This window comes from Dysidea avara, chromosome 2 (genome assembly GCF_963678975.1).
Source record: "Dysidea avara chromosome 2, odDysAvar1.4, whole genome shotgun sequence".
Lineage (NCBI taxonomy): Eukaryota > Metazoa > Porifera > Demospongiae > Dictyoceratida > Dysideidae > Dysidea > Dysidea avara.
In genome coordinates, this window is record NC_089273.1 from 13,755,387 (window position 1) to 13,772,232 (window position 16,846).

A 16,846-nucleotide genomic window follows, 5' to 3' on the forward strand; every position below is an offset into this window, starting at 1 on the left:
TTGCTGCCACCTTTAGCTGCTAGCTGCTAATTACTGCTACTTCCAACTACTAACTGCTGCTTGTTGCTGCTGCTGCTAGCTAGCTAGCTAGCTGCTACTGGCTGCTACTATCTGCTAGTTGCTGCTGTCTCTAGCTGCTAGCTGCTAATTTTCTGCTACTGTTTGCTGCTGCTGCTGCCGCCGCCGCTACCGCCGCCGCCGCTGCCGCTGCCGCCGCCACCGCCGCTGCTGCTGCCGCCGCTACTAGCTGCTACTGGCTGCTGCTGCTAGCTGCTAGCTGATAGCTGTTGGCTGCTAATCTCTTCTTTAAATGATTACTGTTCAATGTAATCAAAACCTGATCAACTGTTTTATCTAAATAATTGTTATTACATTCACATACAAGAACATAATATAGTGCCATCTTTTAGTGGTCAGTTGGTTGCTTATTCAGATAAGATTATGTAAACTTTCAAGTTATATTCATACCTTTCATAGCACAGGTATAAGACATTGGTTGTACTTAATTATTAAAGTAAGTTTTTTAGTTCATTTGGTGAACAAGCATTCTGAAACTGTTCTATGCATCAATAAAATCAACAAAGACTGTATTTACACACTGTAATAGCTAGAGCATTCACTCTAAAGTCACAATATTGCTGATTATGTGTACATTCTTTCTAGCATTGTTGTATTTCATGTGTATAATAAAAGAATGTTGGCTATATTGAATACAGGAGTCTGATTAATAATCGAAAAATCAAAAACTGTTAACAGCAGCTAGAAGCTGTAGCTATAAACAGGAGATAGCAGAAACTAAAGCAGTACATGTTATCAGCAGTTACCAGTATCTAGTAGTAAAATCTAGCAGTTATTGATAAGTAGCAGCATGTAGTTAGCAACTGACAAGAGTCATAATCAATGCATCAGTGAACACTACAGCAATTAGCGGGAGCAGTCAGCAGCTAGCAGCAAGTAACCACACAGCACTAGCTATAACAACAAACAGTTGCAGCTACTTGTGAAATTAGTAGGTATATAGCTAGCTAGCAACTTGCAGTTAAAAGTTGGTATAACAGAAGCTAGCTGTTACAACCACACTAGTAGATTGCAGTTTACTTTACTACCTAGTTACAGCATGGTCTATAATGAATTCAAGAATCTATTAGATAATTTTTCAAATCAAATAACTTGATTTCTTGAATACTTACCACCACTGTGCTAACCATTTATGTATTTGATAAAAATTTAAAGGCTTTGCCTCCTTTCCTTTAAAAATTTCACCTCCCTCCAGATTAGGTAGCTTTGAAGTACATTGCAACCCCTCCACCACTGACAAGCAATGACACTTCCACTTTGTCAGGATCTGCTGCTTATTTTATGCACTTCTATTACGTAAACCTATCTATGTGTTAACACTGTGAGGAACAGATTAAAGTCATGCTCCTAGAATCACTTTACACATAACTTTGACCTTTTTGACTGCATTACATCTGTCCCTACAGTCTGTATTGATAAACATTTCTCTGTAAACTACACACTGATATATGTAATAGTATACATTGTATCTATTGTGTAATCTTATAATTATTCCCTTTTATATAGGCTATAGGCACAAGCCTAAATAGTAGAGCGGCTTAGCCAAATATTTGTGCACTTTGTGCAGAAAGTATAAAACTTTGCACATAGTATCTACCTACCATGAAGTGTATTTTGAGATGTGGAGCCATTGCAGATTTGACCTTTGGTATCCTCTACAGTTCATTTTATGTTCAAAAATAGTGACCTTTGTCTATATATCACCCATACGACACTCAATTTGTTCAAACTAGGTGCCAAATTGAAGATCTTTGTCCAAGAAACAAGTTGATAATTGTTGCAAGTTCATAGCATATTCCATTTCAAAGTTGTGATAGTTTTTACCAGCAGCAAATTCATATAAAGTCAACCGTCCTGTGAGATAAATCAACAAACGTCATAATTTATGTAGTTTTGTCATCAGATTAAACTCAAATTTGAGGTTGTTTATGGCTATAATTTTGCTTCTGTATATAAATATAGCAATATTATTTTAATGCATCAAACTCTAAGGTTATACATGTTACTATCAGTTACGTCTGCTGAAAAGTCTTATACATATCTAACATACCGTATTGATAGCTCATTTTGTGAACTGGCTATGGGGAGATTATGGTCCTGAACTATACCCACATCTTGTATCCCTTTAAATATTTATTTGCCTTTAGAGAGACACACATCCAAGATGTGGTGGAGTCTGAGGGCATAACCAACTAGACAATTCAGTTGTGTTTCACAATTTGGTTCTATATAGCAAAATGTGTTCCATGTTTGCAAGTGTAGCTAAAAGGCTAACAACTTCAAAAAAAAGGCATTTTTCAAAGCTTTACAGCAATAGCATACAGGTTTTAGAAACAGTACTATCAGTCAGACCTTTGTCTAGGAATTGACTAAAGGGAAGTCACAGTGAGAGTAATGGGGGATGATGGTATAAAGATCTTTGTGTTCATAGCTAGTTTATACACATGGTATCTAAAAGGGCATGCCATGCATCCAGGATGTTGTATAGACTCCCACAGGTGCATTCTCAGGTGCAACCTCTAAAGTACCTGAGAATGACCTACAGTACCTAAGAATGATGAGAAGTAATCTCATGCTTGTATTCTCAGGTACAGTTCTGGGCTATTGTAACAGGCAAAATACACATGTCATGTATTTCATTCAAATATTACAGTTGCTGTTGACGTATTCACTGAGATTTTGATTTGTAGATAAAGGAGTTCATTTGTAAACGGAGGTAAAAAAGATTCCCCCCCTAAGAACTATTACAGAACCCCCATTGTAGTTAAAACTGTTGATAGAGCAACTTACGTATAATTATGAACTCTTTTATTGAACTACCACAAGAGAGGAGGGTACATGCCCCACTCCTGGATATCTCTCTCCACTTTTTGGTTGCATATGCAACCAGCAGTGCTCATGGTGAGCTAAAAAATATACAAAAATTGAGTGGCAACCAAGAATGTAGATGAAGAGCGTAATTGTGTGGGTGGTTGGATATATATATGAATTTGCTGCTGGTAAAAATTATTATAACTTTGAAATGGAATAGGCTATGAGCTTGCAACAAGTATCAACTTGTTTCTTGGATAGAGATCTTCAATGTGGCACCTAGTTTGAACAAAATGAGTGTCGTATGGGTGATTTATAGACCAAGGTCACTATTTTTGAGCATAAAATGAAGTGTAGAGGATACCAAAGGTCAAATCTGCAATGGCTCCACATCTCAAAATACACTTCATGGTAGGTAGGTACTATGTGCAAAGTTTCATACTTTCTGCACAGAGTGCACAATTTGCTAGCTAAGCCGCTCTACTAAAAGACCTATAGTATCCCACTATGTGCGTTGTTGTACTCTGTACAAACTCATGCATGTATGTGGTTATAAAGTACTAATAAAGAATTAAATAAAATACTAATACTACATAGCAAGCAGTCATTCAGTAATTAGCCAGCAAAAGTCAGATACTAGAAGCTGTCATCATCTAGCTAATATTATAACTATGGTGCAGCTTATAGTAGCATGTAAGAGGAAACTGTCACCATCATTAAAACAACCAGCAGCTACACAGGCAACACAGCAGTATGCTAGCAGCCACCAACAGTATAGTAGTAACAAAAGCAAGTGTCATAAGATGGAGATGAGAAATTGAGAATGCCAGCAGCCAGCAGCAGCAGCCAGTAGCAGCTAACAGCAGAATCTAGTAGCAGCAGCAGCAGCTAGAGGCAGCAGCAAGCAGCAGCAAGCAGCAGTTAGCAGCTAGCATACCTGCAGCAACTGACAGCAGCAGTCAGTAGCAACAGCAGCAAGCAGCACTTAGCAGCTAACAACAGCAACAGCTAGCAGCAGTTAGTAGCTGGCAGTAGCAGCTATCCATAAACAACAGCTAGCAGCAGCTAGCAGCTAGAGGCAGCAGCAACTAGTAGATAGTAGCAGCCAGTAGCAGCTAGCAGCAGCAGCCAGTAACAGTAGCAGCTAGCAGTAATCAGCAGCTAGCAGCCAGTCAGCAGCTAGCAACAACAGCCAGTAGCAACTAGCAGCAACTACCAGTAACAGCAGCTAGCAGTAGCAGCAACAGTTAGCATACCTGCAGCAGCTAACAGCTAGAGGCAGCAGCAGCTAGCAGCTTGCAACAGCAAGAAGCAGTTAGCAGTAGCAGTTAGCATACCTACAGCAACTAACAGCAGCAACAGCTAACAGTAGCAACTATAGCAACAGCAGCAAGCAGCAGTTAGCAGCTAACAGCAGCAACAAACAGCAGTTATAGTAGCTGGTAGTAGCAGCAAGCAGCAATTAGCAGCTAAAGGCAGCAGCAACTAGCAACAGGCAGTAGCAACTAGTCATAAATAACAGCTAGCAACAACAGCAGCTAGAGGCAGCAGCAACTAGCAGATAGTAGCAGCCCAGTAGTAGTGGCAGCTAGCAGCAGTAGTAACTCCACCGCCTTGAGCGGGCCTAAATGAGCGGCTGCCTAAGCACGAGATGGGCGGCCGCCGAAAAAAAATTAGGCGGCCGCCTAAAAGATTTGGGCGGCCGCTTGCGGGTGGGTGACCCTTCTCGGCCACCATAGTTTAGCGCTGCCGGAATGTTGAAAGCTCCAATCAGATCGCTCCATTTCAAATTGATTATGTAATGCGTGCATTTCAAAAGATTCGCGGCTTACGGTTAATTACATCCGGTGACTCTGCCGCTTAAACTCATTGAGAAAACAGCCATACAATTCTGTTGGGTTCATTTTAATGTTGAATAAATAAAGTAGCGCTATTAGTTTGGTGATGCTGTAAGCGGATCTAGTTGAATGGATGTTGTGACGTAAACAGTGCACTTACGTAACAGGTAAAACGTCATCCAATAAGCATTCCAGAGCTCAAACTTTTTGTGCAGTTTCACCAGACCCTCTTTTTAGGGTCGGGCGCCGCGAGACTAGGAGTGAGGGGAATTTTCAGGGAATTTCCAAGAGAAATCCTGCAGAACTATTATAAAGGATTATTCATTTTCTTCTCAAAATAATCTTACTGTGTACTACTGGCAAATCCACTCGATACGCATGTGGAGGAACTTTGTCACATCACTGCAGCTGGTTACGGCACTTTTAGAAGTTCCCTGATATATCATCGTGTCTGGGAATATGATTTATTAAGGAAGGCATTGCAAGCCACATATATTTGACTTTATATGTGCAGATGGTGTGCGTCAATTAAATATGACCTGATATGTGAAACAGTACCATAAATCGTTCACGCGACATGTGGAGGAACTTTGTCGCATTGCTGCAGCTGGTTGAAGTTCCCTAATATAAACTAAATAGTACCATATATCTTTCTGTGTATCCAGAGCTATCACCATAGTTTTCCGTCAATGAACGAAATATGTAACCAATGGTGTGTATGATTATAAACTTTAAGATAGTAATGAAATGAATTGATAGTATGCTACATGTAAGGATAAACAGTCAAGTATTACATACAGTGCCTGCATAGTTACATGGTTACATAAATAAGTGTACGTGAGTTCAATCTGCAACAGAAAGGCAATAAGTAGTGTGAAGTAACAGTGCCATCCTTACACTTGCATCCCTCCCGGCATCCCACCCCTCCGAAAGCTACAAAGATATAGTGGCATTAATAAATATACATCAAAAGCTGATTTAACATACTTTACATCTAGTCTCCCATTCCTCGCCAACTACAACAAACAAAAATTAACCCTTGAAATACCAGTACGCACACAGTGTACCCATACACACCTTGTCCATCCACCTCTTCTGTGAAAAGTAGAACAATATTAACACCAAGAAATATGGAACAAATCATACCTTCCCCCTCCTCTACCATGATGCCATCTGCAAATGCATGGTAGAAACCAGTAGCAAAAGTAAATACAATGCATACTGTGATAGTCCCCTTGGCCATCTATGAATAAAAAACATATCATAAAGTCACTAAATATAAAGCAAAACACCTCCTTCCCCCTCCTCTGCCACGTCTTCTATGAATGGGAGGCATCAGTAAGGACACAAAATCCAAGCCAAAACATACCCTGTTCCTCTCGGCCATCTGTGAACAGAAAACATTAGAATTATTGTGGTAATTCTGCACAAACCATACCTTCCTCTTCGGGGGCGTCTATTCCCCCTACCCCTTCTAGGAGGACCACCTCCCCCTCTTCTAGGTGGCCCCCCACCTCCTCCACCTGGTGCCCCTGCTGCTCCCCTCCCACCTGGGCCTCTTCTCCATCTGCAAACAGAACAGGACATGAACGAATTTTACAATAACATTAAACTACCTAGCTAACTAAATTACAAACACATGCATGCACACAAGCTAAATTTAAACCAAATAAAGTTAGAGCACACATACCTTCCACCACCTGTTCTCCCCCTAGGTGGATAAGGGGCAGGGCGCCTCCCACGCCGCCTCCTCCTTCGTCCTCTTCCTCCACCTTCACCCCTTTCTGGAGGGGGAGAGCTCTCAGGCTGAGAGTCATCGCCCTGTGGAGGAGAAGAATGGAGAGAAGCATACGAAGCTTCAGAGTTAGCTTCGTCCATCTCCTCCTCCTCCACAAGCTCGTACTCTATCGTACTTGCAGTTGCAGACATGCTAAAAAATACTAAACATACAGCTTCTACTCCGACACTAAAACAGCAACTCACTAATGCTAAGTAGAATGAGAAGAACGATAAACAAAACCATGGAAACAATAAAATAACCAATCATAAGGATTGATAGTTTGTTGCAGAGAAGCAGGAACTTGTACCCAATCACAGAAGAGGATCATAGTATTAAGCGCCTCTTCATGCCAAATCAAAAATTAAGCACCCATATCTGAATACCGTATGTGTTGTGTCCCTCATGCGTATTTTGCCCATACGCGTATACTCGTACGGGGTGCCTGTACGCGTATGGGATGCCCATACGCGTATGGGACGATGTTTTGAAATAGGTTCCATCTTACTATGCACGCCTAGATCTTGTCCAAATAGCTTTGTTGCACTACAAAATCACTGTTATCTAGCTGTAACTGAATGAATTGGCTAGACGATAAATGATTTTAGAGGCGCTTAATTCGCTATCGACAGCTTCAATGGGTTGACATGGCGTGGAGAGAAAAATGACTTTTATAGTTTTACTGGAATTTGCATGAAGGTGTAGTACACAGTCTATTGTATGTGAATAAAACAGTAAAGCTAGCTATAGCATGATATCAAATTTAATATAATAATTAACCTGAAGCTCCTTCCCCTCATATACATATTTGAACTGCAGGACATACTGTTTGCTATCAAGTCACTAAAGTCACCAACCTACCAGTTCAACATCAACAACTTTATCAGTTTCAACTCTTCTACTACTAGGGCTGGAGCAAGCAATAAACTCTTGATACCTCAACACCTTAACAACACAGCTCGGCATTCTTATTTCCATCGGTTACCATCTTTGTGGAATGCCATGCCGATAATGGATATAAACACATCATATTCTACTCTCAAATCTAAGCTTAAATCATTCTTATGGAATCACTTTCTAACGAATTTTGACGAAAGCAACGACTGTACCTTTCACTTCCTTTGTCCTTGCAGAACCTGTCATCAATCCAGACCTCCAGTCACAAACTTCAAACATTTATAATTAATCAACATAACATTGTACAATTGTAGATAATTTTGTATTTAGGCAGGCTGATGGTGCAAGTTACCATCAGACCTTTGGTGTCATTTTTCACCATAAAGCATTAAATAAATAAATAAATAAATAAAATGAATAATATTTATTCTTAATGCAAAACTAACTTATAGATAAAGCAGCTGGTATCCTGAATCCTGATTTGAACTATCAGCACTTAGAAGAGTTAAAATTGCAAAGGTGCAACAAATGCAGGAGTGTATAGCTAATGTATATAGCTAGCTATTCTGGAACATGTGGGGGACACCCCGAAAGGTGTACTGGGAACATCCTTTTTAACAGTGTGGGTCATAAACAACATTATAACTAGAGAAAATTACTTCATTGCATGGGGCAATTAAGTAATATGTAGCATCACCGATAGCAACTGCTGAGCAACATTACCTCAAGGAGCCATCCAAGCAGGAAGTGAAGTGGCTATCCAGTCAACAATCGAACATGCTCCTAGCAACCACTCACCCATGTGGCCTTTGCCACACATGCATAGGGCCGGGGCTGATCCAGGGAGTGGATGGGGTGGCTAGGCACCCACCTTGCTTGGCCTGTGAATTGCATAGGCATGCCTTTACTTCCTGCCAAAAAAATAATAAAATACTGTGGCTATGCATTTACATACTAGTTTCATACCATTGACAGCATGTAGAGGAGAAGTGAGTCTATATAGCATAGGCAGTTGGTAGTAAGAATAGTTAAACAAATCCTAGACTTAAAAGATTTTCTTCTATAGTTTTAATCTCAGGGAATTGGGAAGAATGCCCTTATATTCCTAGCAGGGCATGCTTTGCAGTATGCTAGCCTACAGTGTACTAAGAGTACACTGTGACTCATCATGTGTTTATCTAGACTGTAAGTCGTACACCAGCCATGGATATGGTCAGTAGCTATCACCACCCTCATTATCTGATACATTGATCATGCTCGAGTCCTACTAAAACTCACTTTCATTTTGTCCATGTATATATTATGCATAGAAGAAGAAACCATCATTAATAATTGTTGAGAAAACACGAATTACTGATTACAAACAAATTATATTATATTGTGTACAAGAGAATGTGTCCTCGGACAACATGCGACCACATGTCTGACCAACAGTGGACAGCAGTGGGCATGGCAAGGAAAAAAATTAAATTACAAAACTAAAGTTACAGGTTATATTATATACAGAATTAAAAGCAGTCTGGGTTGATTATATATTTTATGTAGATTCTACACTTCTATTCTCTCAGCTTGAACTTGGACCAGCCACCTCCCTTCATAATATTATGAACTCTTGATAATATATATTTCTGTATCAGTGCCTGATACATGCTCTCTCTATAATTTTAACATCTCTCTTTTGATCTTTGCTGCTCGCTTTACTGAGCTTATTTGCCGCCACAAGTGCTGATGCATGCAATCCTATAGTGTTTGCTAGCAGTATAGTTTATGACCTGAGAGTATCACCTGAGAGTATCGAGTCCCGCTTGAATGCCGTGATGGATGATAAAATTTCCGTGGAAAGGGTTCGGAGAGAATTTAACGAGTTCCTAGCTAGCCAGGCCGCGAAACGTTCTAATTCTTTGTTTAACCGTGAGAAATTCGATTTAATCAAGGCCACCTTGCTTGAAGGTAGCTAAGCGGCTGTGTAGTATAGGCTGTAGTTCAATGTTCCTCTTTCGTTCGTACATTAGACCACTCTGGTCATGGAGCTGAAGATGGCTCGGAAGATGGTGGTGATTCCAAGGACGATTACGAAATTAAACCAAGATTTAGGCAGTACGTCAAGGAGAAGCAGTTTGAACTGAAAGATTTTCCGCAGATTGGATTAAATAATGCTGTGATCGTTCCTACAAAGAGCAAGAGCATGGTGAGTTTAACGCGGCTGCGCGCTCCTTCAACACCGCGCATGTCGGTGGCATTAACTATGGAGTATACATGGGTACTTGACAGTCTGTCTCAATATTATACCCTGTTGCAATTGGAGAAATAAGTTTTTAACGCAAAATATATCAGACCCTTTCAATGTGTGAGTGGCTAAATCTTTTAAATATATATTATGTAGCTGCCTATAAAATTTGTACTAGTAATAGCATGGGTAGCAGTGAAATTTGGGATAAATATCACGAGTGTTGTATTGGAAAAGGGGATAAATTTCACGAGGCGAAGCCGAGTGAAATTTACCATTTCCAATACAACAAGAGTGGTATTTATCCCAAATTTCACTGCTACCCATGCTATTCCCAGTTAATACCATACTCGCTGCATATGCGCATGCTGTGCATTAGCGTTGCCATGTACGCAATTTGTCATAAACACGTGTCAACACTAATTGTTAACATAAATTCTAGCCAATGAAATTGCAATTACAACTTTTTCACTGCTACCAGTGAAATACGGGATAAATTTCACTGCTACTATTGAGACTTTTGTATGGGCACTGAAACAGGTATGGTATTAGGAGATATATAGCTAATATAGCTATTTTCACATGTATGGATGTTTCATTAATATATATAGGTTCCGGCCAATTCTCTGTTTGAAGGCTATAGAAGAGTAGTAACAACAGATGATATATTTGATATCATCCAGTCTGTTCATGAGAAAGGCACGGCACACTCGGGTGTTAGGAAGACTTATTCAGTGGTATGCATAATAGTATAATATAATTATGTGAGTGTTATTAATAAATCAGCTAGCATTAATGCATTAACTATGTACACTCCCTAGCTGCTATTGTCATTATTGCATTATTAAAAATGCATATTTTCACTGTATGTGTAAGCGGCATAAGCACTGCCACACAATAATTTTCATTCTTTCGCCTGAAGATTTCGTCAAACTACGAAGGGATAACACGAACTTGTGTAGAGGAATATTGCAGACTGTGCCCTCACTTGCTCTTGTAAGAAGCCTCAATTAACAAAAGCTCCTTTGAAACCCATCATTTCAAAGAGATTCCATGTTCGTGGACAGGTAAATAATATTGCTTTTATATTCCATTTATGCAGGAATAACATAATAAGTGTATTATATATATATACTTCATATTGTAGATTGATTTGATTGACATGTCAAGCATTCCAGACAGCAACAACAGATGGATTGGTCATTACAAAGATCACTTTAACAAGTTTTCCATTCTATGGGCACAATCTAGGAAGTGTGCTGCAGAAACTGTTTTGTGCTTGCAACGATATGTTTTCGCATACCTTGGGGTACCTAAGATACTCCAATCTGATCATGGTCGAGAATTCAACAATGAGGTTGGAAAGACAACTGTCTAGGTGCATGCTGTATTTTATGCATTCCTTTATAGCTTTTTGAGACGATTGTTCATGAGTGGAGACAAGAGACAATTTTAATTCGAGGTAGACCAAGCACCCCCAATCAAATGGGTGTGTTGAAAAAGCTAACGGAGTGGTGAAACACATGCTCACTTCACTCATGGCTGACATGAAGACAACAGAATGGGTTCAGTTTCTTCCCAGAGTTCAATGTAAGTTTTATTTAAAACAGGTGCTATTGATGCCAATTATTGTATATAATTTTGTTTTTCCAGTTACAATCAATAAGCAACCACATGCGACCATTAAAACATCACCATACCAAGTGGTGTTTGGTCTAGATCCATCTTCTGAACCCGTGAAAGGAATGTGTTTGGCAGAAGAAGAGACCATTATTATGGATCCTCCCACAGAAACTGATGATTTGACAGAGCTAGGTAACACAGATTCTTACTCTGATCCGGTGACCAAGGCTACGCAACCTGAAGTGGCCAAGGCCAGAACCTGTGTTGGTGACACAGAGTTCAGACAGCAGACACCTATCATTCCAGCAGGTATAAGGGGAATGATTTAAAATTGCCATTGCAGCTGCTTTGTTTGTTATTAATGCAGAAAATGAAGACAGGCACCATGAAGTTAGACATAGTGTTCCACCGATAATCGGATCGGTATCGTATCGGAGCCGATATTGAGTTTTTAATATAAAAGAACAACAAAAAAAACAACGTGTTATTGCAAGTTGGTTGTGTTATTTTTGCTCTCTCTCATCCTTCTAATTCTCTCGATTCCCTTCATCTATCCTCTCGACCTTCGTGTCAAACTCGGCCATAATGCCGAAGAAACGTGACAGATCGACTGGTATTTCCACTCCACCAACCAAGAAAACTAAAGAAGGGGTCACTCAGGCGGGAAACCGAGTCGTGTATTTCTTGTGACCAATCGATTGAAGATAACGGTTTGCTATGTGAATTTTGCTACCATTGGGAACACAGTCGATGTGCTGGCATCTCTGACGAAGCGTAGGACATCCTGAGCGACTCGTCGCCCAATATAATGTTCTTCTGTACCACTTGTCGACCGAAAGTCACTGGAGCTCTAAAATTTTTTAACGAAATGCAAGACAAACAAAATACTTTGGAAGCTAAAATTGCCAAGATTGAAGACGACCTTCGTAAACAAACTTCATTTGTGAAGAGGCTAGAAAATGTTGAAGCTAAGGTGGCTTCTGGTACCGAACGGTCCAACCAAGTCCTCAAGCCAAGCCAACCAATTGCACCAACCAAAAATGCTGCTGCCAACCTTGCTGCAACCTTTAAAAATAATAATCAACTATCTATCCCTAAACCTGCTTCATCACTTGACAAGAAATTCAATGTTGTTGTTTATGGCCTAAAGGAATCACCAGCAAACACTAGTAAGCACGACCGGACGAAGCATGACCTTGACTGTTTGATGAAAGTTTTCTCCGACCTCAAGCTATCTATTACACCTGAATCAATGAAGGACTTCCACAGACTTGGAAATATGATCAAAGCAATACTCGCCCCCGCCCCATTCTTGTCAAATTCCTGAGAGCCTTTGAAGCTACCCTTGTTCTATCATGTAAAAGTTCTTTGTCATCTGGTATAGCAATCAAACCTGATATGTCAGCTGAGGAGCGTAAAATCGAAAGTATCCTACTAAAAGAGAGACGAAGCCTCATTGATAGTGGCACCGAGAGCAAGCACATCAAAATTCGTGGGAATGGTCTGTACATCAATCATAAGCTCTATGCAGCAGTACAAAACTCTCAACTCTGCTTACTATCTGCAAGCCTCCAACCTGTGACCAATGTTTCAAACACTGCCACATCCAATGTACCAAATGCTTCCACCAACTCCTCAATCTCCACTCCATCCCCTATGGAAGAGTCAAATTGACTAGACTTCAGTGCCTGTTTGTGGAACGCACGTAGTCTAGTAAACAAGTTAACTAATCTGTCAAGCTTTGTCCTCTCGCATGATTTTCAAATTATTGCAATCACCGAAACCTGGTTGTCAAATTTTATCTACGACAATGAAATTTTACCCCCTTCCTTCTCAATCTACCGTCATGATCGTAAAACCAGAGGTGGAGGTATACTGATAGCAATTAAACAGACGATCCCCAGTAGAATTATTAGCATCCCTGATGAAGTTGAAGCCCTTACTGTCCAGCTAATGTTGTATGAACCTATTAACCTGTGTCTTATTTATAACCCACCTAACTGCTCTGAAGTATACAAGCAGGATCTCTTGTCCTATTTAGAGACTACAATGCAATCCTTAGTAAAGACCTATATACTTGGTGACTTCAACTCCCCAGACATTGATTGGGCCACTCTGTCTAGTAACTGCAATTTTTCTTCAAGCTTATGTGATCTTTCATTCCAATATGATTTCTCTCAAGTTATTGACAGTCCAACCCATATTCATGGCAATACCCTTGACTTAATCTTCACTAATTCACCCGATTCAGTCACAGACATTGTTATATCTAATGATCTAAATCCGGTAACAAAGTCTGACCATTACTTAATCAGCTTCAAATTCCAGCTATCAACTACCCAGCACAGTATCACCTCTGAACCAATCTACATTTTTGACTACAATAAGGGAGACTACGATGGCCTGACTAACTTTCTGTGCAATATTGATTTTTCTAGTTGTTTCCAGTCTAACAATGTTGAATTTATCTGGTTATATATAAAATCCTCCTTATGCGACGCCATGGCAAAATTTATTCCAAAGATCAAGCTCAATTCTACTCATCAGCCCTAATATTTCACTCCAGCAATCAGACATCAGATTAACTGTATCAGGTCTCTTAAACGAAGACTTTGCAGATCTCCCTCCTCCAGTATCAGGAATCGTTTACACACTGCTGAACAGTCACTGTCTGATGAAATCCATAAAGCCAGGTCAGAGTTTGAAAGAAAGCTAATAATTAACTTTGCACCAAATAGTAACTCCATGGTCTACAAATATATAAGAAGTGTCAAAAAATCCAGCTCTATACCATCCTCTGTCCTTTACAACGGTGCTCCTGCCACTGACAGTGCTGACAAAGCCACTCTTTTTAATGAATATTTCTTCTCTGTGTTTACCTCCTCAGACTTCGTACTCCCACCCTACCCTGACAAAATTGACCCATCTGTCAGATGTCATTTAGTATCAATCCAAATATCTGAACAGGAAGTATATGAAGCACTCGTCTCACTCCATACTGACAAGGCCACTGGTATTGATGGTATTAGCCCAAGGATTCTCAAACAATATGCTAACATTCTTGCTAAGCCATTGCACCATTTGTTTACAATCAGTTTAAATAGTTGCTCCATACCTTATGAATGGCGCATACACACGATTGTTCCTGTACATAAATCTGGTGACAAGACTCAAGTTACTAACTATCATCCAATTTCTCTACTCTGTATAACATCTAAGGTATTAGAACAACTAGTTTACAACAAAACCATTTCTTACATTTCAAGTTTTCTCTCACCTCAGCAGTTTGGCTTCTTAAAAAATCGATCAACAGTGCAACAGTTGCTTCTCATGTTGAACACCATACATAGTACTAATGACCAAACTGATGTAGTCTATCTTGACTTCAAAAAGGCTTTTGACAGTGTCCCCCACAAGGAACTGTTATTCAAACTTCGATCACTTGGAATTTCTGGCAAGCTTTGGTCATGGTTTGAATCATACCTACTTAATCGTTATCAGTGTGTGAAGATTAACAACTCTTTGTCTCACCTTCTCCCAGTTCTATCCAGAATCCCACAGGGAAGTATACTTGGCCCACTTCTATTTCTCATATATGTTAATGATATTCCGGACATCATTAAATTTTGTCTATTGTTTCTATTTGCAGACGACACCAAATGCATAAAAACTATCTCCTCACCACTAGATTCACTTAAACTTCAAGAAGACTTAAATAATTTAAACTTTTGGAGTACCCACTGGAATCTTCTATTCGGTCTATCAAAAATCTTTCTGCTATCTTTTAAAAGGAAATCTCCAACATCTTACAATATCGGCGCCTCCCAGATTTCTTGTGTTGATACAAACAAAGATCTAAGAATTATGTTATCAAGCGACCTGTCTTGGGATGCTCACTATAACCACATTATCTCCAAATCCTATCAGGTACTTGGACTTCTAAGAAGATCTTTCTCCCTACAAAATTATGTCCAAGCCAAATCTCGACTATATACCTCTCTTGTTAGATCCCAGTTTTTCTACTGCTCGGTCATCTGGAAACCCCACCTAATTAAGCACATTCAGCAACTCGAACGTGTTCAGAGGCGTGCAACTAAATACATTCTAAATGATTACTCTACTGACTACAAGTCTCGTCTTATTAATCTCCATATGCTACCCCTGATGTACATTCTTGATGTAAATGATGTGATGTTCTTTCTTAAAAATCTCCACAACCCCCACAATGGATTTGACATCAATAATTTCATTAAATTTGCAACTGGTCACACGCGTCTAGCTTCTGGAAACAAGCTACTCCAAACAAGATCACCTGACAATTCCACTAGTAACTTTTATTTTAACCGGCTTCCTCGCATCTGGAATGCCCTTCCCGTTATCAACTACCAGGACAACCCACTCAAGATAAAGGCCAAACTTTTAGATTATCTGTGGAATCATTTCACTGCCAATTTCACCTCCAACAGCACCTGCTCTTTTTCATTTCTATGTCCATGCTCAAAGTGTTCAAAGATCCCTCACCAACCTAACTTCAACTCCCTTTAACTGTTAATTTCCCCCCCCCCCCTTTAAGTAATCTTAGACTAGTACGTAAACTTTGTAGCTAATCACTCTACAATTTAGCTTCCGGCCACTGACACAGGATGTCAGTGGACCATCAGTGTGCTGCCATATGTCCCAATTCTCTATCATAGAGTAACTAACCTAAAATCGGACGAGCTCCAAAATCGGACGTAATTACTCGAGCTACAACAGAAATTTTTGAACAACTCATATGTCTTTAGATAGTTCAAGGCTGTGGGACTTTGGGCACCAAGTATCAGCTTTCTCGACTTCTTTGTCTGGTGGCAGCAGCCCTGCAAAGTCATTTCCGATTAATACGTATAATCGGAAAAAACAGTCGATTCACGGACACTCACCGTCTACATATCAGACTTGCATTCAATCAACAGTTTTCTACCTTAAGTAGTAGAGTAACTCATCTACTTTCTAAATATCCCTGGTTTATTAAATCAAATCCTTTTAATCACGAATTACAAATCAAATAAAATGAGACGTCACTGGAGTAATAATCGCACTATGAATTTAAGTATACGGAAGTAAACGGTGTTTGTAAAAGTATACGGTGAACATTTCCCGTATACGTATCTCAAACAACGTATACTTAATCAAGTTTCCGTATATTTAAATTTATGGTGCGATTATTACTCCAGTGACGTCTCATTTTATTTGATTTGTAATTCGTGATTAAAAGGATTTGATTTAATAAACCAGGGATATTTAGAAAGTAGATGAGTTACTCTACTACTTTAAGGTAGAAAACTGTTGATTGAATGCAAGTCTGATATGTAGACGGTGAGTGTCCGTGAATCGACTGTTTTTTCCGATTATACTTATTAATCGGAAATGACTTTGCAGGGCTGCTGCCACCAGACAAAGAAGCCGAGAAAGCTGATACTTGGTGCCCAAAGTCCCACAGCCTTGAACTATCTAAAGACATATGAGTTGTTCAAAAATTCCTGTTGTAGCTCGAGTAATTGCGTCCGATTTTGGAGCCCGTCCGATATTAGGTGAGTTCCTCTACCAACATCTGCA

General features: G+C 39.7%; 1 protein-coding gene and 2 long non-coding RNA genes across 5 annotated transcripts in view; 1 reads left to right on the plus strand and 2 right to left on the minus strand.

The window, feature by feature from the left end:
* LOC136246656 (uncharacterized) overlaps positions 1–16,846 on the minus strand; it is a 275,289-nt gene that overhangs the window by 199,977 nt on the left and 58,466 nt on the right. The window lies entirely within an intron of this gene.
* Positions 5,731–6,227, minus strand: LOC136245944 (uncharacterized). Its single transcript, XR_010696185.1, has 4 exons — positions 6,166–6,227; positions 6,020–6,114; positions 5,874–5,970; positions 5,731–5,822 (listed from the first exon to the last, which is right to left on the minus strand). It is a non-coding gene; the product is annotated as an uncharacterized lncRNA (long non-coding RNA).
* LOC136243361 (uncharacterized) lies at positions 11,098–11,649 on the plus strand. The gene is made up of 3 exons (XR_010694858.1): positions 11,098–11,218; positions 11,282–11,560; positions 11,619–11,649. It is a non-coding gene; the product is annotated as an uncharacterized lncRNA (long non-coding RNA).